This window comes from Zonotrichia albicollis, chromosome 1 (assembly GCF_047830755.1).
Source record: "Zonotrichia albicollis isolate bZonAlb1 chromosome 1, bZonAlb1.hap1, whole genome shotgun sequence".
Lineage (NCBI taxonomy): Eukaryota > Metazoa > Chordata > Aves > Passeriformes > Passerellidae > Zonotrichia > Zonotrichia albicollis.
The window spans coordinates 75,380,858-75,405,360 of NC_133819.1; the positions used below are offsets into that span (position 1 = coordinate 75,380,858).

Below are 24,503 nucleotides of genomic sequence, written 5' to 3' on the forward strand. Positions count from 1 at the left end.
CATCACAAACTTTTATCTTATGTCATACATTGTAATAGTCTTTAGCACCCGAAATCCACAAAAAAGGCACAAATAGCAAAAAAAAAAACAAACAAAAAACAAAACAAAACAAAAAAAAAAACAACCAAAAAACACCCCCAAAAAATCCCTCAAAACTTAGGATACTCATTGTTCTTTAGTAAACAATGTTATTCTTTAATTGAAAATGATAGCTCAAGAAAATCACAATATTCTGTAATATTGAACATCTGGTGTCATAGTAGTGAGCAGTGATTACTCGTACTCAAACAGGCTGCACCAGAAACCAGGAAATTCATTATTGTTGCTGGCAAAACTGTTTATTTCTGTGAATGACTTGAACATTATTAGTCACAATTCCCAAAACATCCCTTGCAACTTCGTATTATGTTCACTTTCAGGTACAGTGACAAGCCTATCATTATCATTAGCTGTAAGTGACACTAGAGCTGTAAAACTATTGAGCACACAGGGAAATCTCACACACGTTGCTTTCTTTCACCTTAAAATCATTTGTCACTGCAGTAACATTAGAGGATAATTTTGCATTCTCCAGTGTGTATTGCACACCAATGACACTGTGTCGCTAGTATAGATGTTTAGAGTAATTTGTTTTTCTCCATATAATCCACATGTTAGGGGTATACCTTTACCCCTGTTATTAAAACAGACCAAACTGAGCTGGTTACATGAGCCTCTGTATTTAAGCCTCAGTTAATAAGTGGGTGCTTAACAAAGCCCTCCTCTCTGAACCCTCCCACTGCATTCACTTGCAAATCAGTGTTTGGCTGGCAAAGCTGCCGTGCTGTCCCCCCAGCCCCAAACCTCCTCACGCTGAGCACTGCGGCTCTATCAGCAGCAACATCTCTCTCGGCGAGGGGCAGCGACACCTCTCCTTGCGAGGGACGCTTTTTATTAATCAGGGGCACTGAATGGAAACCAATCAGACAGAGAGTCCCTTTGGCTCCTGCTCGCTGCCTGCCTGACTTAAAAGTGATGCCGGGAGAGAGGGAGCCCTGGTGAGAGCGAGTGCATTCGGCGCTGGAGGCACGGGAACACGCAGAAGGCAGGATGCAGGTAGAGAAGCAGCGCTGAAAGGACAGCACTGGGCTCACACAGACAGCCTGGGTGAGTACATCAACTTTCTGTAGCATGCGAACTGCCGACAGCAAAAGAACAGATGCTTTCTGTAAGAGTGGGTAAAATGTCGAAGATGCCGTTCAGATACTTTTTAAGCAAGGGGGTGTGGAGGGGCAGTGTCAGCAGAGCACATTGGGGATATTTCTCTTACAGAGTTCCCAAAAAGACCCCAACCCATTAAATTGCTGAAATCTAAACTTCTGATACTGTAGATGTGATGACTACTTGTGTACATTAAAATATTAGCAATGTGTTTGCTCTTTGGAAATGCTGTTTGATATTAATGAGTTTTTCCTGTCATATAGGAGCGACAATATAGCCTAACTTTCATGCAGGGTGCTTTTTCACCTGTCCAGAGAGAAGCTATTCCCCTTTTCTTTTTTTCCCACAAATGTGTTTGTCAATACATCTAATAAAAACAACCCTGGTTAAGAAGGATGAAAAAATAGGATGTTTTTGTTGCTACTAAGAATGAAATACTAATGCTTTTTTAAAATTTTCTTTAGTGAAACTAGAAAAATTAGTGGGGTATTTTTAATATGTTTTACAGAGGGAGGTACAGCTCAGGGTTCAGAAATATTGAGAGCCTAGGCAGATGTCCCTTTGGATATCTGTGGCAGAAAGTCAAAGTCAACAGGCTTAAAGTGCAAGGATGCTTTCTAGAAGTCCTTCCAAACTACCTTGTCAGCCTAATATATATAATCAGAGAGTCCCGCAGAAAGCATAAAAGGTCATACTGACCACTTGACACTGAAGTAACGAGCAGAAAACAAATGAATGACATTTTGCCTTTTCACATGCAAGAAACATGCTGTCACATGTGTTCACTTCCACTTTATGAGCTTCAAAGAAAGAATGATGTACATGAATTAAAAGGTAATTGATATCCCTTCCTGTTGTTAGGCAATATGGATACAGCAGCCACTCACCTTGTCACAGATTTAAGTCATGGTTCAGAAAATAGAATGGTGTTTTCTTAAAATACTTTCCATTTTCAGTAGACAAATTTACAACCAATGTATGAGTCTTGCTCTGATTAAAGGGATAAAAGTGATAAAACTAATATTTTACTGAAACCACAGCAGGATTATGCTTCATTGCTCAGTACTACACTAGCTACCCTTGCTAGGGATAAAAAAGGATAAAAATGCAAGTGTAATACTTGCACTAATTTTGGAGATGAGATCAAAAGGTTTGTTAAGTAATATTAGTCATAGTGATGGGAATTACCAATGACAGATCTTTAAAAATCATTGTCTCCAAATAGTTCTACGTATCTGAAAGAATAATTTTATTCCAAAAATATAGTGAACTAATTAAATATTCAGAAGATTTGCATTATAATTTGTCTATGGCAATTAAGAAATTTGTGAACAATGTTAGTTGTTTAAAAAGGCGTATTGCTATCTGTATGTCAATCTGACAGATAAAATATATTGTCCTGTCATTTGTGCTTCACTGTGTAAAGTAAATTCAAGGGAGAATTATATATGTTTACAGCTAATATGATTTTCTATTAACAAAAATGTATAACATTATGCAGTCAAATGTCTGTGAAATAAATAATTCTTGGTTTGGGCTTTTTTAAGTTAGGTAAATTAGATTAATTTTAAATGGAGAAATGTAACTGTAACTGTATCAGTGCTATTACTACTTGTACCTAAAACAGTTGCCAAGTCTTTTTAAACTTGATGGAGTGAGTTCAAGAATAAAAGTTTTTCATATGTTTATTGCCTGAACAAAGTAGAGTTTTTCATTTCAGAGTTTGTCTTGTAGCCATTATTGTAGAATGTTATGCTTTGTGTGTAACTGGTGCATCTCACCTAAACACAAAAAGAAGTTTGGTGATGCAGTTCATAGAGAAAATGTGGGGACACCTCTGCCATATGCTTTGTACAGCTCCATGTTAAAATTGCTCGAAGCTTTCAGAATTTTCATGCTTTTCTGCAGAAGTGACCATTCTGAAAAGGGTGTCCTTCTCTCCAGACAGCAGCCCACATACAGGGATTTGTGCCCTCCTCTCACCTGGCTGTTGCTCCACAAGGATGCTGATCTCAGCAGCAGTTGCATGGTACTGGCAGAGACGCCCTCTCATCATGGGATCAACCAATAACAATGATTTCATTCCCTGACCTACCCACCAAACCAAATGTTATAATTGAAATCCACTGATTAAATATCATCACCCATAACGCTGCTGAAAGGACCTTACAACTTAATTCTGACATTCTCTTATCTCTGGCTTCAGTACTTGGTTTCTGAATCTGCACAACATGGGTTGCAGGGAATCTACTGGCAGAAGCGTTTGAGAAGTAGAGCCAGAGAGAAACAGGACTGACAATTTTCTCTGAGGATGAGTTTGTTCAGGAGATATCATATAAGAAAACTGGGATACGTAGGCTAGACTATGAGACAATATAGATGTTTAAAAGTATGTGTTTCTTCCATGCAGTCAGAGCTATTTAACTGCAGAAGGTAACTGGAGCAAAAATCTAGAGAAAAATGCATCTCCCACACATATCAGAATGGGTTCAGAATTTCTAAGGCTTGCAGCAGGTGTTATATTCAAATGTTATCTGCAGAAGAACTAATATTTTAAAATGAATAGAGTTGCCCAAGTAAAAGCTGCCTGCATTCTCTGTGTGAGTGAGAGAATTTAAGAAAATAATTCATAGGAATAAATCCGAAATTTTGTGAAAGGTGGTAGGAGGAGAAGGAAAATAAAGCAAAGGGAAATGAAGAAAAAGAATTTTTGCAAAAGCAGTCAGAGTAATTTCTCTCCTTGCCTTTTAAACACATAGGAAATTGCTGAATGCTAAAAGAAAAGAAAAGTTTTCCTGACTTTCAGTGACTGATCCTGATAAAAAATACCCCAGTGGCATTGAGGACTACTTGCCGAGCATGACTGAGCAGGAGAGTCATACCTTGATCAAATCATACTTTGTGTCTGCAGCGCAAAATCCTAGCAAAGCTGAGACTTGGTTACTTCTGGGAAAATGTTACTAGCTTCAGGAAAGAGGAAAAATGCTGGATGTACACTGCAGCTCAGAGGAAGGCCCAAAATATTTTAGAAAAAAAATTATTTTTTAACACACAATATGTAATTTTATTACAGAAATGTCAGGAAAATAAGTATGCTGCTTATAATCTCTCTTCTGCAATCTTGGGAAGACTACAAGAGGACATGGGTGGCATTGTTGTCATCCCATACACACGCAGTGCCACACAGAGACTGTCTCAGTTACAGAGTACCTCTGTGTCAGAGACAGAAATAAAATGGGGGATCCACTTTTCCAGTCCTCCAAGTTCTCTGTAGGATTACATCAATTTTCAAAAAAATATATTTGCCTTGAATCCTTAAATAACACCATCAATAATCACAAATGTTTCTCAAAAAATATATTTCTGCAACTGCAAAATTGAGTGCTTCAAGTGGTGTCCAGTGTACTCCTTTGCTAGCAAAATGCAAACTTCTATAATTAAATTTCACACCTGTTAGCAGTAAGGGTCATAGCAATATCACGACAACATCACTGGATTCTGTTTCCCTATCTCAGAAAAACATTTTTTTCATAATACATTATCTCTTGATATACATATATCAAGGAAATTTAGGTAAGTACAAATTTTATAGATGCTAGATGGTGTTCAGGTTGCTTTGTCCTCAAAGGTTGTATTTGAGAGAAAGAAGGACCATCTTCATAGAAATTCTGCCTGTAATGATATTGCAATTTTGGGCCATGCATGTTTGCATGTTGGTACTAAAGGATTCAATTTTCTAAAAAATACTGGCAGCATCTCACCATTGTGCATAAATATGTTGAGAAAGAGCTCCTAAAGCACTTGTCCAGATTCAAAATATGATCTTCATAAATTACACCCAAGAATAGATTCTGTGAAATATAGAAAATTGTGGATAATGCATTTGTATTTGGGCATAGAAAGAGTAGGCCCTTCCATCATTTAAACAAATTGCACAACAGCTCTCAGAAGAAGATTATCTGAATTTGTGCATTTTTAATAGTTCAATTGAAGTCAATTAATGATGTATACAAGCCTTCTGGCAATATATACAGATATAATTAGATTTAGCCATTATTTTTAAAAAAATATGATCTATTGTATTGATAGTCAATGGTGCACAACCAAGCAGTGGTTGACATTCATATTCCGACACCCCTTAAAAAAAGGATTCAATAAAAACATCAAGTTGTATAAAAAGTGTTCAATAAAGGAAATTTAAAAATATAATGATCTAAAAAACTCAGCTTAATATCTTACTAGAATAATTGGCTTTTATTTCCTTTGTACTCCATCATTCAATATTTGCTCCTAAGGAGATGAAGAGGCAAAGCAAAAATGGGCTAAGTTGGGTATAAGGGTGAAGTTAATCCCATTACTTCTGGTTTTAAAGAAAAAATAGGGACAGAACAAGTGAAAATTAGCATTTTAAAATCCAGAAGTTTTATGTTCTGTATGATTTGAAGGTTTCAATGGTCTAATCACATCCGGTTTTAACAGATAAAAATAGCCCCAGTGTATGAACAAAACTGTTATATATATGCACCTTCGTACATGTACACATGCATCTAGAGATATAAACTGAAGTATAACTCATGCAAATGCTAGAGAAAAATAATGCAATATTTGTAGAAAACTATATATTACAATGGGTTTGCTTAAGTTTATAGTGCTGCATTCTGGCTGAATTTTCCTGCTTATTTTGTTGTTTATTCCAATACTTTCACATGGTTTGCATTATTTTCCATACTAGTGGATTTAAATATCAAGCTTTGCACTGCGAAGCTATTGTAAAAATATTCTTAATTCTTAAACCGCAGATGCTGGCTGAAGGTAATCTCATGGAAATAGTTTTGCCTGTGTAGCAAAAGGAGAAAAAAATCAGGAAAACATATTTAATTCAAAAGGAAATTCTTGTAGTTGTTTAAACTATTTGTCAGGAGAGCTGTTTGTGCTTGTGCTGCGTTCCAGAACCTGTATTCAGACCGGGTAACATTTTGCAATAAGACTGGTCCCACTGAAACCAGTGAAATTACTTTTGTGCATTTCCCTTACCCTGAGTAAAAATGAGTGTGGAATCTGTGTTCTTATGCTATCTGATAAAAAAAGATTCTATTTTCCTCAGAGTAAACATAAAAATATTAAATTGCAGAAAACATTTTCCCATTTCCTGGAAGATTTACCATAATCCTTACATTTGTTTCCCAGATATAAAAGGTAATTTCATTACTAATGAGAATTCAGACTTGTAGGAAAAATGGATTTCAATGTAAAAAATAATGTAGTCTCCTCATTCTTTTCTGTTATCTTCAATCTATGGCTTTACTGCAATTGAGCTTGATCTTGCTCTTAATGGCTTCAAATTTGTGTTATATATGACTTCTTACCTAGTCAAGACAGCTATCTCATTGGATTTACATCTTTTCTAGAGTAAGATAATAAGTAAAACCCCCTGTGTTCCAAACAAAATTAATTAATCTCTTCAAGTTCCTTCATGGAGATAGAACAATACTGAAGGTAATTGTTCTTTGCTTAGTAGTAATAATAGAAGTAGCATCAAGGCTGAAAACTCACATATTAGTTGAAGTACTGATTTAGTGATACTTTAATTACATTTGTCCCAAGCTTCTGGTACTGCCTGCTCTTCCAGTTATCGTCTTCTTGAAAAAACTACTTATGGTACCAAACCATCCCTGCAGTAAGCAGAAGGACCTTCAAATTATAAAATGTATTGTGCTTACTGTTCTTATAATCACTTTTAAAGGCAATTAAAGAAAGGAAAGTCTCAAAAACGTTGGTACAACTGCTGTCAACTATCACTGGCCAAAAGAATCTACTGGTTGAGAATCTTTCCCTGAAGCTTTCATTCAGGAAGGGAAAAAACATAATTTAGCTCAAAAACAGGAGTGAATTAGGAAGTCCCTAGATGAACCACAGAGTGCAGCTTTTGCCAAAAAAAAAAAAAATTAAAAGGTTCTCATCCCTACAAGGTTGAATCTAAGAGATAAAGACTTAGGAACATGCCTAGTGTTGCACATTCAGACACATAAATGTGAGTACAGCTAGAATGAAAGATTTAGCACTTCTGACAATGATACTCTAATAATTTATTTGCCATTTGAATTTATGCTTAGGAAATTCACATTTACATTGCAGAGGAAAATTTTCTAACACCTCCATACAATACAGATCCAAAGAATTTAGAAAATATAGGCTACAGAAAAAGAAAAAATGCAAAGAATAAACTTCTCAAATATGCAAAGGTCCTCTATGGGTTTTTTCCTGTCTCCAATGTGTTGAGACTCTACATAATGGTGCTCCCCAAACCAGAAGCCTACAGGCAGAATAGTTTTTATAACTACTTTATGTTTGCGGAGCAGACATATGATTAAATAGAGAACTGCACTGTTATATAGAGACCTAGGATCATGGTTCCCTTGATTACCCAAGAGAAATACTGTGTAATTCTAGCAATACATAAATCCTGATTTCAAAGGAATATACAGCTGAAGGTTTGTCAACAGCTGCATACAAGAACAAAAATTCCTGTGTAGTTTGTGTACTGGTCTGTGTGTGTACCATACTAGGAGCAGAACATACTCATAGTTTAACTGTTGGTTAGAATGAAAATGAGTCTTAAGGATTAACCAATACAGGATTTAAGTTCCTGATCTCATGAATTAAAATGAATGTCAACTTGTATTTTAAAAGTATTTCACTATTTTTTAACTGGCAGATAAATTTTATAAACTCAGGATAAAGTGATATTTTTCTGCAAGTGTGGGTAGTTTGAAATAGTAGCTATGTCTTAGGCATCTGACTGAGAACTTTTCTAAGATTTACATGTGGGGGTCCCAAATAATAAAAAATATGCAGAAACATGGTTTGAGTAACCCAGGGTAATTGCTAAAGAACATGCCTAGAGCTACTAGAAGAAACCTTGTCAACCTGGTTGAAAGCATCTCTAGTTCTCTGAGGAAGCAAGGAAGGAAGGAAGGAAGGAAGGAAGGAAGGCTGGCTTTCTCTCCAAGAAGAATGGATTCACAAAGCTGAAGCAGCATAAACATATCTGGATTACTTATTTTAAGATTATTTAAAATGCAATACTGTGGGTAGCTACAATAAAAATAGAACCAAAATGATTGCTGTAGTTTATGTCTTTTGTTCACAAATAGTATCAGAATCAATAATTTTTTGGACTGAAAGCTGAACTCTGAAAATAAAATACTATAGAGGAACATAAATAAGGGGACATCGTGGCGGAATGAAAAATGAGTCACATAAATTTTCTGCTTCCTTCACCTCTAGTTACTTAGCACTAATTAAACTTTATACTAGTCAGCCTGTGGGTCTAGTAGAAAATTTTAAAAATCATGAAATTCCATTGCCAGTGGTGAAAATTTACATGTATTTGTGTATATATGTATCTCTATCAGTATCTGTGTTGATATAGTTTTATCATTATTTTGATGTAATTTTAGAGACACAGGTTAGATTAAAAGATCTAGGGATCTAAGTATACTTATATCTCACTATATATCTACATATATACCTACATATGTCTGTGTAAATATAACTGTAATGCGTAATGACAGATATAGATTTTTAATTTTTTTTTTGTTATTTTACAATGTGCACAACATCTCTATTATGGAAGTCATGCATATATTTGCATTGTAAAATTTTCCAGAGCTATATTCTGTAGTTACTAACAGCTAACCAATATTCTTATGTGCCGAGCTGAGGAGGTCTTTGCAGGTCCAGATTTTACTCTGTAACATCAGACCTAGAGTGGTGAATATCAGAGAAAAGCACAGGAAAACATCTGCTCTGTCTATGCTGCCATTCCAGAATTATAGAATGGTTTGGGTTAGAAAGGAACTTAGAAGTTCAACCACCCTGCCGTGGGCGGGGGCAGCTTCCTCCAGGTCATGATGCTCAAAAGCCCATCAAACCTGGCCTTGAACTTTTCCAGTGATGGAATATCCACAAATTCTTTAGGTAACCTGTTCCAGTGTCTCAACATCATTGCTGTAAAATATATTCCCCTCATGTCCAACCTAAACCTTCTTCTCTTTCAGTTAAAAGTCATTATCTAATATTGAGTTTCATCTACCAGTGTCTTAAAGTCTTTATCTACAAAGCTGGTCTTAATCTCTTAATCCCACAGTCTGCAGTCATGCTGAGGATTGACCCAGTCCAGGTGCAGCACCTTGGACTTGGCCTGTTTGATCTTCATGAGATTTGCATAGGCACATTCCTTAAGCCTGTCAAGGTCCCTCTGGATGGTGTCACTTCACTTGGGTGTATCAACTGCACCACACACCTTGGTGTCATCTCCAAAATGGCTAAATTGTGTGCTGTCTTCTCACCATCTGTGTAGTTAAAAAAGGCATTAAATAACATTGGCCCCAGTAGAGACCCTTGAGGGACATCACTCTCTACTGGTTTCCACTTGGACACAGCCATTGACTGTAAATCTTTGAATTAAACCAAACATCTGATTCCTTCTCCGTGTAACAGTCTAACCATCAAACCTGTATGCCTCCAATTGACCAGCATGACTCTTGTGGGGGATCATACCAAAGGCCTTACAGAAGTCCAGGTGCATGATACCGGAAGGTATCTCGTCCACTGATGCAGTCAGTCCGTCACTGAAGGCCATGAGATGAGTCAGACCGTGAGATCAGTCAGGAAGAGTTTGCCCTTGGTAAAGCCATGTTTGCTGTCTCTAATCACCTCCTTGTCTCCCACATGGTTAAATACATCTTGCAGGATGATGTGTTTCATAATCATACTAGGTGCAGAGATGAAACTGATGGGCTGGCAGTTCCCAGGGTCCTCCAGTTCTTTCATGATTTCTAGAAAATAATTCCACTTCATTCAACAGATTTGTTTTGAGGCAAAAATTCCATGAAAGAGGAACTTTTGACTAAATCACATTAATAAAATTACATGGCATGAATTTCAGTGAATTACTTTAATACCTCTGCACTTTGTATCTCAGTAAAAATATTGACAAAATTTGCACCCTCACAAAATTTAAGCAATAACTTTGACATAGAGTTTTAAGCTTCCTTTCCTCTTTCTCACCTCATTGAACAAAGGTTCAGGAAACCTGAAACCTTTTTGCTACGATGGAGTTTTTTAAATTCTTCATCCTTACTGTATGATCATTTAAATGATCAGCCCCAAGGTAAACAATATCTCTGTTAACTTTAATTTTAATGTCCCCTCACAATGCAAATAAAAGTTGTCCTCTTATTCCTATTTCAATTAATTGGTCCTGAAGTTTAGTTTTATCCTGATAATTGAAAGGTCAAATAATGTGAGCATGCTCCTTTTAAACAGAAATTTCCATCCCAGTGACCAAGTATCTGAAGAGCAGGAAGGAAAACATGGACATGTTCTTTGGTTTTTTGCATGTAGTCTGTAGTGGTTCATTTTAAGGCACACTGAAGGAAGCATGAGGTTTCCAGCATTGCCAAAGAGCATCCAAGATTGTTTCTTCTATTTATAAAAAAAAAATGGAAGATGTTAAGATTTAAAGATAGTGTAGTCATAGGACAGAGTCATCACCTCCATATACAAGCAATTGTTTTTCCAGGTGTGGTTGACAACAGCAGCACCAATACCACTCAGAAAAAAAAAAAAAAAAAGTATTTACCCTGAAATATAATGGTGTTCATCTTTGAAGGCAGCATGTTTTGTTACTTTTTTCCTCAAAAATAGAAATGATACCATATGGTTTGTTAGACAGTTGAGACTGGAAATTGATTTATCTTAATAAATCCTAATACTTCACCAGCCACATTCTTCAATGCTAGGAATGGATGTTAAAACTTCTTGGTTATCTCAGTGAGAATTTAAAAAGTATTTGTCAATGTTCATTTGTTTTACTGCTGACAATTTTCTGAAATTACATGCAAAGGATATTTCAACACAATCATGATAAAAAACATCGATATTTAAAAGCAGAAACATACATATGCTTCCCTTATGTTATATGTGTGTGTATATATATGCATGTACCTATGGGCTTAGATAGGTGTAATTAAGAACTTGAAGTTGAAGCTCTTACTTGTGAGAGTCACGTACATTATAACCTCATTGAGTTCATCTGGTAATGAGTGGGAGCACCATGAGATCTCAGTAGAAACTTAATATGTGTGAAGGCAGTTACAAAAATTATTACCTGCCAGAATTGTAGCAGTATCATATTATCTCTTTTTGTACTGTGTACCCTTCCCTAGGGTGTAGCTTTACTACCTTCTTGCACAACCAGCAACTGGTCTCTGTGTGTTTCTGCTGTGGTTTGAGCCGGAGGGCTATTCATTTTTTTGGGGTCAGAGGGATTTGTTGATTTGAAGAGAGGACAGTAAAGGGTTTAGAGGTATCTGAGTGATCCTCAAACCAATGGAAGTGAGGAAAAAGAGGGTGGAACCCTTCTCTAAAGGATGATCTATCAGCAAAAATTCCTTTTCCTGTGTTCTGGAGACCAAACGGGTTTATCAGGTACAAGAAAAGATGCTTCTCCCTATTCCAGATCTTCCTGACCTGTTGTCCAAAAGAATTAATGCCGCTATGATGTTTGTCTTAACACTTTATTGATGCTGAAACAGGGAAAGAGTGAGAAGGGTAAGAGTAATTACTGACATTTGTACTCCATCATGAGGAGGACTCTAGAAAAGGAAGGGGATCGGGCTAAGCATAGGATCCCACCTGGCCTGAGGACGTGCATCCATATCACTGGATATCCATAGCTTGCTGTGCTATTACAGCAGTCGTCAATAAGGCAAGTTACATACTCCTCTATCACATTTATTCCCAACAATAGTGACTACTTGGCACAAATTATAACTAATAACTACTAGAAATATTGTTAATATTTCTTTATTCCCCCGGCATGGAAAATATTGCCTATTACTTAAATGAAAGTCAATTATTATTTGTATGTTAGACACTGAATCCAGCTCTAGTAGAACAACACAGCACTACCTAGATGTCTGGGGATACACTGGTTTAAGTAGTTCATACCCTTGTGAGTCTGCAAACTTCTCAGGAGCCTGTTTTGAAGAGAACTACACAAAAAATATATAGCCCAATTACAAACAGCTTGAAATTTGTCATACAGAATTGCACTTTCCTGACATAAAATATTTATAGTATCTGTAATCTGTAGGAATCAAAAAGGAGCAATTTAGAACCATATGTGTCTACTGCATTTTCAACAGATTAGAGGTTTATAAAAAAAAATGTGGCCTAAGTAACCTTGGTTTTTTTTGTTAGACCATAGACTGCAAAAAAAAAAAAAAAGCAAGAGATTATAAAAGAACAGGGAGTGGAGAATTTTTTATTCATACTTTTGTTGGGATTTTGCTATCACTAAGAAATCTGAAGGACAAGAGGATAATAGGAAGTCACAGACAGTGCAGTTTTAAAAACAAGACATTTGAACCCTTCTAATTTTAAAATGAAGCTATTAACAAGTTCCAAAGCTTGCATGGATATAATCTTGCATTGTTTAAATTTAGATTTTGCCTTAAACCCCATCTTTTATAAGAATAATCAAATTATTTTACCTTTGAAGTCCTGTTAATTTACTGGTACAATGGGATAGTGTCAACAGTCAGAGCTAATTGTTCAGAAAAAATATATGCTGTCTTGAACGACACGTTTTTTGATTGAGCACAGACTAAATTACTGAATTTAAATCTTGAAGCGAAAAATAATAGAACATGAGAAAATTATACAAATAATATGAGGACATCACATACATTGTCTTTCTAATAATATAGTTCTATCTTATGGATTTGGAAGAATATAGCTGTTTTATTAGAGACCACAGAAATTAGTATTCCAGTGGTGACCCTCAGAAATTGCCAATTACCAGTCAGTAATTACAACAAAGTATTTTAAAGTGTTCTATGACAGCAATCAAGTATAAGCTTGAGGTAAACAACAGAAGGGCACATAGTTCTGATGGAAAGCTCATCGTGTTCTTGCTGAAAATTCCCATGGACATCGGTAACATTTAGATCCAATCTTGATAAAGGGAGGAAATATTGTCACAGTCATTAAAAGGCCAAGCAGAGGACTTGAGGTCTGCAAAGGGACAGAAAGGGCAGAATGCATTGCACAGCTGAGCACCAGCTTTTTCACAACAGCTGAAGTTCCTGAGCTCACCAGGCTCCACTAGCAATAAGTGGGGAAATGGTCAACATGGCTGTGCAATCATATTAAACTATTAATAATAAACTATTACAAATTTTCCTTTCTGGTCTCTTCACATCCTTCTCCCTGTATAGGGATTGGTATGTGCACAGAATCCACATTATTTGTATCATGTCCACGTGTATGAAATGTGAGTAGATAAATAACATTAAATGAAAAAGCCAATTAGAATATATTATGTGAACAAAGCTATTTGCATTTTTTTAATGTGTTCCCTTCTGCACAGAAATCATCGGTATTCAAGCAAACAAGTGGAGAAAATCCATGTTGCTTTCAAGGTAAATGTCAGACAAAACTATTGCAAAATGCCAACAGATAGTGATTTCTGATACAGCAGAGGATAAAGTGAGATGAAAATACAGATAATATAAAGAGGCTTCTTTCTGCATAGGCTGGCAGAGAAAGGGAAAGTATATCTTCTCAACTATCAAAATGAGATTGCAATACAATTTTAATATAACTTTAAATGAGATAAATATAATATAGTGAACATAGTGTTTATAAAAGTAGTGCATTCTTTTGTTAAAATAAAATAATAGACTGAAAAAAATGCTATACATGACTACGACATAACAAGAACAATAGACAAACACAAATTAGACACAGGGCTAAAAATCTTTAGTTTAAAAATTCAAAATCAAATGTATATATTACTAATGTGTTGAAGAAGCCATGACTTTCGAAAGTATTAGAATTTATATATTTAAAAATAATTATTAAATGGTAGAGACAGAGGCAAAGTCAAAAAACCATAGGAATGCAACAGCAACCTAACTGCAAGCCATTGGAGATAGCAGAATGCTTTTACTGACTTAGAGAGCTAAGAAGAAAGTTCTAAAATATCATGCAAACACTAAAAGAGAGAAAAATATGAGCAGTATTATGCACATGTGGGCAGACTAAATGTAATACATGTAGGTAAGAGAAGAAAAACCAGAACACCTCTACAAAGATTAATTGGTTATTGAAATAATGTCCTGTGTAAATGATGAAACAAAAGAGAATGGAAATTAAGAGCACCTTACCATGTTTAACCTTTAAATGCATACCAAAATGAGATCTACTGAAACAAATATATAAGAAAAATGCAGAATACATTGGCTTTCATAAAGAAAATGTAAAATTATAATTTTATACATCATAGAAAAATCACTAGAAATTGGGAATTCCAATTATGAAGTCACTACCACAATTTCTATTAAAGCCACTTTTTAGTGTAGGTGTAGATAAAATCGGCATTAGAATCAGAAAATAATTAAGTAATCCTAGTTCACTGTACGACAGAGGACTTTTATCATTAAAACAAGATGATAAATTGAAAGTATGAATGTTATTGACTTGATTATGGAGTATTTAAAGTAGGCCTGATTATACATAAAAGAACTTCGTTGAATATAAAGTAAGTATTAATATATTTTCAAATGCTAAGAGGGAAAACAAAAAGTGAAAGCATGACTAGAGTAAGCACTTTTGTTTTAACTACATTCCCAATCATCACACACATCCAAATGAGGAAAGTTTTACACATAATGTAATTTTCTACGTATTTTCTTTTATAATTTTAGCACATTCAAGGTGATGTTTACAGAAGGGTATTCTTATGTATTCAAGACAAAAAGGGAGGGCCCAAGACAAGAAATAAGTTTATCCTCAAGTTTGCAATTTCCTTTATGACTACTTCAAGACTTTTTTTATGGTATGAAATTATTGGGTCTGCAAGATTACTCACTTTCTTTATGACACAAGTGGGAGATGGGTCCAGTATGGAAATTAAGATGATGTATTTAATTTTTGTATTAGATATAACTGATTTTATTGTTTAATATGAATTACTAAGACATTTCATGTCACTATGGGAATGACAAAGTTGAAAGTTGTTTTCATATTGTGAGGACATATAATAGAAACTCATAAAATATCAATAGTAAAACTGAAAAATTTGACTTAAATTTGAAAATATACCAAGTGCAGAATTTTCCTTTCTTTGGAAATTTGAAAAAAATACTGGTAATGAGAGTAAATTATGGTGAATTATTTATTTTGTTAAATTCTTAGCAAATAATAACTTGATGAAGATTAGCAACTTCTCATTTTTGTAAGTTTTGAGTTGAGATATGTTGCTGGAGCAAATTACCTGGAGGCCAAGTCACAAGTTGTTACGTCAAGGTGCATCATAGGCTGGATTGACTGCTTGTCACAAGAAGATAGGAGATAAGCAAAAACTGTCTAATGAATTTCAGAGTGGAGAAGAAACTGCCTAGATGCTTTTTTTCTGCTTTTTTCACCTATTTTTAGGTGGAATCATGCTTTATCCATTTTCTTTTCTTGAGAAAATCTGCAGTCCTACTTGTCTGCTTTGCAGTGAACTCACATCATAACCTCAATAACATAGCAGTTTTCCTAAAACTTATCTATATATTTTATTAGAGTAGAAATTGTTAGGTGACATCAGATACCACTGTGGTAAATACCAATTTGTGTGACTGATGGTTATTCACAGACAAATGTTATCTTTAAAGTTTCACAGAAAGTAGCAGAGGCTTTAAATACACATTGAGAAAATACTGCTATTACAAATATTTCCAGTAAGAAAAATCTTGAAACAAATGAAACAACAGACCCAGTGTAACAGAGACTTTTGTCAGAATTTCTGAGCATGTATAAAACTAGCTTAATTCATGGGCTTGCTGATATTTTGCAGCTCTGAAAACGCCAGACCCACATTTCTTGAGGTGCGTAACTGGAAAGTGTTTCTAACAGATAGCCATGATTCATCTAACAAATAAATGCTATAAATGGAATGTTTAACTTTATACTCTTCTCTGAAGAACACTTATTCTCCTTTCCTGCACTTTTGTTGTTCTCAAGTGTTTGTATCCCCTCTCTTCTCCTTTTTCCTCATCTTCTCAGTGCTTTCCTCATCTTCTCACTTGCTCTTTCCCTTTCTGGTACTTGCCTTCTTCTTTTTCTTATTTATTCAGCATTCATCTCACTAAAGACAAAAAAAACCAACAACCAAATCAAGAAGAAACTGAGGGACATAGTGTTTTAAATTACATAACATATTATTCTATGAAGTTTAATTTAGGCATAAGAAGAAAAATACTAGAAGAAATCACTTTCCATACAAGGGGGAGCATATTTTTACATTTATGCTTTCATCCACAGAATATGCATTTGGATTTGCATCTCTGGAACTTTAACTTGGCATGTCTTTTCTCATTGGCATGTCGTTCTCATTTACAGACCACATAGGTCTGTGAAATCAGCATTTACTTGCAGCCAATACATTGCTACAAAATACTGAGATGTAGTCACAGAGAAACCATAAAGAGAGCTTCCCTTTTGTAAATCAACAGGAAAACCAAACTTTACTTAAAAAATATTAGAAAGGGATTAAACAACTATCAATACTCCTCTGATGCTGAGAATACCATAAGTCTTCCCTCACAAAGGGTTACAAGGCTGTGTTGGAATCCCAGTGTGGCACATGAAACTCATGAAAAGAGAATGCTGTAAAGAAATTGTGAAAGTAAAGCACACATTATTGATCGCTCTGTGCTTTTCCATTCTACTCCTTCAGATACATTCTTGTCCACTGACCTTTCAGATATGAAAGCAATCTAGCCTATGTTTTCCAAAATACAGGCAACACCTTTATAAGTGCTGTGTTCCTCTAATCAAATGTTTAATAACTGGAAGTCTCATCAGTTATATAGAGTGATATTTTAAGTCAATCTCACTTTTTACAGAGACACGTAATCAAAGTATGTTTAGAAAACACCCTTAGGAACTTTCATTTGATATTTATATGTATACATATTCCATTTCAAAAGATGTGAAATAAATAAAAAAGAGACTACATTTTTTTTCTCAAAATTGGTAGAAATGCTTGTGGGTGAAAGCAAGAGCAAGAAAATTTATTTCAACTCCTTTTTTTCCATGACAGGATGTTTGCTAAAGTATATTTGTCTTTACTGTAAATATTTCACTCAGATGCAGTAAGATTATTAGTGTGTATTATCTAGTTCTGAGTTACACTTATTAATAGAAAACAAACAAATAAAAGACACCTCAAAGCAAGCATCATCTTTAGAAAGGAATAATAAGAATTTAAGCAGCTTCACTGTCTCAAAAAGTGCAAAGGTATAGTATAATGTTATGGCTCCCTCTTTTGGATAACAGATATCTAGTATGCAATAATAAAAAAGCTCATCATGTCTTTAACATCAAAAAAATCTCCACAGGGCACTATTTATCCCAAAGATTTTGCTTAGAAATTGTTAATGAAATCAATAAAAATATACTTTTATAAGTTTCTTGCAAAATGCAAATATATTATAGGTGTCAATTTTATAAAATAGACACATATTTCCAAGATAGCTCTGTAGTTAGAATATTTTTGAAATATGTTAAACATTAGTCTATCAAGTACCTATAAAAACTGGAACATGAAACTCTGATGGATTGCTCCTTGTTTTAGCAGTCTTGTTAATATGAAATAGAGAACAATAAAAAGATGATTGATGAAAGCACTTAATAGAACTAACCTTCTAAAAAAGTGACCAGAAATGGACATATTTTACTCTTACACTATTATTGCTTCGTTTTTAACAGTGAGTGAATCACTTATGTTCCTTTTTTGGAATTTCCATTTTAAATGCAACACATTTAAAAATCCACACATTTATATGCATTCATTTTGGGAAATTTTTGAACATACCATTGAAGAAGAAAAATAAATTTAACGTTTTTAAAATTTAAAAAAATTCTTGTAAAACAAAATTCCTTTTATTAAGTGTTAAGAGTGAGGAAAGAATAAAACTGTTGAAATGCATCAGTTGATACAAAATAGTGACTCCTGACAGAGGTTAAACTTCTATGGTTTAAGATCTTTTTGTAATGCAAGATTAGCAATCATTGTTGGATTTATAGATATTGTTGTATTTAATTCTGTATTTGGATTTTTTTTTTCCCAAGTATTGGAAGCACTCCACCATTCTTCGGCATAACTCCAGGCTCAATTTTCTTCATGTATCTCTGCTGCTGTGAGACAATTGGAAATATTTTTTTTTTAAAAAAAAAGCCTTTGCACAATTCAGTGGCACTATTCAATTACTTCAGCAGCTAGAAGGCGGAGTTTATTTCACTCAAACCCCCTTCCTGTGGCTTCCTTATTGCGTTTATTAAAAATATTGATATTAGGCAGGAACATATAAATGAATGGATTTACGGGTTTTGTTTAGCACTTTCTATTACTAAAATATCCATTCCTTTACATTCATTAAGATGTTAAGCTGTACAATTATAAAATTAACTGGATTTATATCAACTAACTTAAAATTATTGTCATGATGCTCATTTTGGTTACACCATTGCAATGTGTTTTCTCTTCTCAAGGCCAGAACTGCAACAGGACAATTGCATTTGATATGCTGGGTCATTATTATTCATTCTATTTATTAGTAAGAGTTGCTATAAAATGTTTATTTTATAATCAACACTGCAGTAATGAGATTTAGATGAAGGTATATCTTTCCCATGAAGAACTGCCTGTGGATAGTGCATATAATGACAGTGTTTCAGAGTTAGGAAAAACAAGGCAATTTAGCAAGCCTTATTGAAAATAAAAATTAGGCTGTTTCACTAAATGATGCTGCATACTCTCAGCCATACCACTAAAACAAAGCAGCAACATTTGGCTGTAATAAAGATTGCAGAATCCAAAAGATAGACAAAGGGAAGAAATTCACTTGTACAAAGCATAAGTTTGTTTCATTTGCATTATCTACTCCTATTTAAACCAAGAAAAGATTAGAAGATTAAAAACAAGATCCTGACACATTGCTATGAATAGATTAACTATGCACCTTTTTTTCCTGTTATATGCTTGAGTTAATTTGTTTTCTATGAAGTCACATATTTATGACTTGTCTTAGCCATATGAAGCCCAAACACAGATATGTCTTCTCATATATCCATTTCCCTTGAGTTTTTAGGAATGCAAGAAGGAAGCGAGACTATCACAGGCATTTGAGCTTATGCAAAAAAGTTTTAAAGCCAAATGTACTTTGCCATTTCAGGCAAAGCTAGGCCAAAAGTACTAGACCAGAAACCACAAAGCAAATGCTTTGCTATATCAACTCTTTTAATCATATTTCTACTCTTTTTTCACTCTGAAACTGGAAGCATATACATGGTTTCATGCAGTTATAATTTTGCTTTTTACTGACTTTTAACCAAAAGGACAAGTATAGGAGGCAATTCTGAAATGCTGTCTGAATAGCCCTCTGAGTGTTTTGAATTAATCCAAATAAATCACATGAAAGTCTGAATGTTCTGGAAATTCATGCTGGGATATAGATTATTAAACTCTCAGTTCTGGTTCAGGCATTACTAAGGAAAGTATGTCACATGCCATTTTAAAGTTGACTTGTATTTTAAGAGAAATAAGCTAGTTATTTCCTTCTCTGGTAGCTAGAAACAAAACAAAATAGCAAAACAGATTGCAAAATAGTTGGTATAAGCAATAACCACTACATCATCATCAGAGCACAATTAATTATTAAAGACATATGCAGATGACATATTTTTCTACCTTTAGATTCAGTTCCAGGTGGGTCTGAAGTATTTTGAAATTTCCTGCCATGGGAGCAACAAATAAATATGTTTATGAACATATGAAGGCTTCACTAAACATACAAATTTGAGGAGGCCAATTTCAGAAAATACTACAGGAGATCTCAAAACCTCATGGGGAAAAATATAATCAAATTTTCATTATGAAATTGAACATTAAAACCAAACTCTGAGCTACTCATTTTTCTTGGTAGCCTTCTCTGCAGGACTTTCAAACACCAGAGGGCCACAGCCAAGCTATTAGCCCTTGGGAGAGAATATAAATATAACCTCTTGGGGAACAAATTGCAGAACAGGCTCCACTAAAAAAGCATATTTACCTAATGTCCAGAGCTATATATCAGTGTGATACCCGTTCTGTCATTTCATCAGAGAATGGAGAGACAATTTAACAAACTGCTATGATTAAAAGCTTCTTTGGGAAGTTCCATGAAACATTTTACCATCAGCACTGTGTTTGTGAATACCCAGCGTTCTGTGGTTCATTTGTCACAGTTTTCAGGGAAAAAAAGACAAGGAATATAAATTCCTAAAGGAATAAATGCTACATCGGGTTGTTTATTTGTTTATTTATTTATTTGACCAGGGGCTCAGCAAAAGATTTCATTTCAGTACAGTGGGATTTCAAGTTGGCAGCCACTTCACATATACTACCAGGAATCCAAAAAATGTCTGTGTTGAAGCTGCTAAAATATTCATTATTTTCTCTAACTTTTCACTTTAATTTCTTTGTTACTTGAGTGTTTCAAGGTATCAAAAGCAATACTAAGTTTTAAAGAACTGTTCCTGCAACTTGTTCCTGGTAGAACTGAAACTACATCTGGGCCCCAAATGAGTAAAAATGTTAACAATGCTTATAAAGAACACAGTTGTTAGACACATGGGGTACTGGGGAAAAGTCAGTGTAGCCCTTCAATAGGAAAGTCCTGCCTCACAGACCTATTCAAGTTCTCTGAGGCGTCATTAAACATACGGGTATTTTTGATCTCTTTGATATGATAGAGTTCTGCTTCCAGAAGGCTTTTCACAGGGTGAATAAACAAAAGATCTTAAGCAGCCATGAGCTAGAAGTGAAGGTCCCTGCATATATCAGTAATGTATTACATAAAAAATATTTTATAAGTTATTTTAATTTAATGAATAAATAATAATTTAAAAAAATATAATCCATTTATTTGATTAAATGACAGAAACTGGCAGGGAGAAGTAAATAATGAGTTTTGACATTGAAGTATCTGTTTCAGGTTCCACAGGGACCTGTACTAGAGCCAGTACTGCACATACCCATAAATAAACTGAAAGCAGGTTTGAATATCAAGGTGAAAAAGCGTTGCAAGTGACATTCAGCATGTGCTAGGATTAAATTAATTTTCTTCACAATGGCTAGTATGGAACTGTGTTTTGGATTTGTGGTGGAAACAGCATTGGTAATGCAGAAACATTTCCATTACTGCTGAGCAGGTCATACACAGGGCTAAGGCCTTTTCTGCTCCTCACAGCCCCCCAGCAGTGAGCGGGCTGGACGTGCACAACAAGCTGGGAGGGGTCACAGACACAACAGCTGACCTCAACTGACCCAAGGCTTATTCCAGATCATCTGGCATCTATTACAGCGACTTTAGACGGTCACTGTGGTGAGAGAAGGACGAGAATCTTGTTTCTTGATCAGAAGGCTTGATTTATTGATATAAGATATATAATACATTATAACTATACTAAAAAGAATAAGAAGAGAAGTTGCAGAGAGCTGCTAAGCTAAGAATAGAATAGAAGGAATTAATAACAAAGTTCTGTGTCTAGGGAATCTGTTTCTGAGCTGCTCCTGTGATTGGCCTTTAATGGTACACATGGAAGATGAGCCAATCACAGGGACACCTGCTACATTTCACAGCAGCTGATAACAATTGTTTACATTCTTCTTCTGGGGCTCTGCTTCCCAGAAGATAGACAAATGTGAAAGAAAGGATTTCTATGAAAAAATGTCTGCGACAGGCATCATGCTCAAGACACAAACCTGGGCGGAGAAAAAGAAAAAGAAGGACGTTCTGCATAAAGTAGTTTGTCTTCCCAAGTAACCATTAAACGTGGTGAGATGGAGACAGCTCTCCTGGAGATGGCTGAACGTCTGCCTATGGGAAGCAGTGAATTAATTCCTTGTTTTTGTTTTTTTTTTTCTATGTAGCTTTTGTTTTACCTAGTAAATTGTGTTTATCTCAACCCATGAGTTTTCTCACTTTTGTACTTCTGGATCTCTCCCCTGTTCTAATTATGAGTGAGTGGCTGTGTGAAGCTTAGCTTCCACCTCGGGATAAATCACCACAGCAGAGCATCATAAAGCCAAGTGGCTGTGCAAAGGAATCTTATGACTGTGGGTATACTAACACACTTAAACTCTGAAACTTTGTAAGGTACTTTGTATGTAACTTTTCAATGCAATTATAGATTCTAACATTATTTTATCTTGTACCAACGGTCACTCTCCCAGAAAACTCCCATGATGAAATTTGATAGACAGTATGGATATGGTAGACACACTTTGGACTGAGGTAGGGAGAGAATAAGGAAGTTTAATCATTGATTTGAGCCTTGCTATGCCAACAAAACTCTACCTCACAATGGTCTAATAGCTACAGGAGTTTGACATACCTACATTTGAAGCCTATACAATAAAATGAGTGGTCATCCAAATGATACATGATGACACAAATTCTTATGAAACTACGTGAAATCACACACAACACAAAACCCAGACTATACATTTAAAATAACAAATTCTTTCTACTGCCATTGGGGAATAACACCATAATGTGACAAGAGATAATACAGGAAAACTGTGGCCCAGGGCTGTGTGGTCAATAAAAAAGCAAGGTATGCCATATATCATGATGAAATTAAGTAGAGAAGGTTATTAAGCTGCTGTTTATAAATGCATGAAGCAACAAATTATGATTGCTGATCTCAAGAGATATTAAAAAAAAAACAAACAAACAAACAACCAGAAGAGAATCAGAGGACGGCTACAGGTGCAATTGAAAATCTGGCACAGTTTCCATACAAAAAATGATTAAGCAGGAAGTCCCAGAGCTTTCCATCTTGGAAAAATGACAGCTGAGGGAGAAATTGATTTAAGTCCATACATTCATCAGTAGCAAAAAGAGTGGAGAGGGAATAACTGTTTTCCATGACTTCCAATGGCTGTACTCGTTGTCTAATGAAGATGTCATTTACAACGTTCAAAAACAAACAAAAAGGGTATGTTCTTTTCACAGGGCTGGTAAACATGAGTCTCTTTGCAGAATATTGTTTCTCTGAGACACATATATGCTTTCAAAGGAAACTTTGAGAAAGTCATGGCAAAGAGAATCTTCGGGGGACTACTACCTTGTATTTGGAGACTAAGAAAACACAGAAGTAAAACTATTATAGGCTTCTCCACACTTAGGTGTTATCATGAGTGTCTGCTTGTTGAACATACCCTTATTTGTACTGTCAGGTTACTAACAAAATAGGCACTACTTTATTACACTGATTTTGAATTTATTCATGTTTCATGTTTTTTTTCATTAAAATGACATCTGATTGAAAGATTTTTTGGATTTAATTTTTAGGGGAATGTTTTTAATTTTTAAGAAGAGATTCAGACCTAGAAATAAGAAAAAGTAAATTTATCAAAATTTATATTTCCAAATTTATGTTATTATCGATTCTACTCTTGCAAGTGAAAGAATAACCATTTGTAGGTATTTTGAAGTGTTTGTTATGGAAATATAAGATAAACCTCAGCTGCATCAAACTCCTTTCAGACTACCTGAGATAAACTAATTGCAAAAATTATGTTAAGGTTACGCTTATTTCTTTGTACGAAGAAATAAGCATTTCTGTGTATGAATTTCTATGCTTGCAAGAGTCCTGCTGAGCTCTGAAAATAAGACTTTAGATTTTGTGATCCCATTGGAGACAGCAGAAGGACATAAAGGAGGCTGATCTCTAATAAATGACAGCATTCAGCAGCTGCTCAATCCCCTGAGGAAGGAAGCAGCAACAATGGGCTACAATTACATTCTGAATTTGCTAACCACCTTTAATTGGTCAGCAACTCAGTTTTTGCAGTCCAGAGAAGTGAATGCATAATCCCTTGAAGGCAGCAATTAAGTCCTTCTCTATAGGAACAAGATTTCTTATGACTCAGATGTACATGAACAAACAAAAAAGAGAATGTCAGAAGTTTTTAAAAAGACCTTGAGATACTAGCTTGAAGATATATTTATTCTGAGAAATTCTAGCTTGTGTAAACCTTTTGTGCCATTATACAAGCTGTAGACTCAGGAAGTTTAGCAAGCTCTCGCTGTGGTACATGCCATGCTCAGGAGATATGTAGAGATAGGAGGCGCCAGATGTGGAATCTCAGTACGCTTCGTTAGGAGCTTGATGTGTGACCAGAGCAGACTGAT

General features: G+C 35.0%; 1 protein-coding gene across 3 annotated transcripts in view; it reads left to right on the plus strand.

Moving 5' to 3' along the window:
* Nucleotides 1–782: 782 nt before the first annotated feature.
* The window catches only part of CDH9 (cadherin 9), a 98,106-nt gene continuing 74,385 nt past the window's right edge, over nt 783–24,503 (plus strand). For 2 of the 3 annotated variants that reach the window (XM_005481654.4, XM_005481655.4), the window contains exon 1: nt 783–1,146. The gene's annotated coding sequence lies outside the window, so the exon portion shown is untranslated. Of the gene's footprint in view, nt 1,147–13,639; nt 13,692–24,503 lie in introns of all 3 variants that reach the window. The other variant, XM_026799812.2, reaches the window with a different exon arrangement.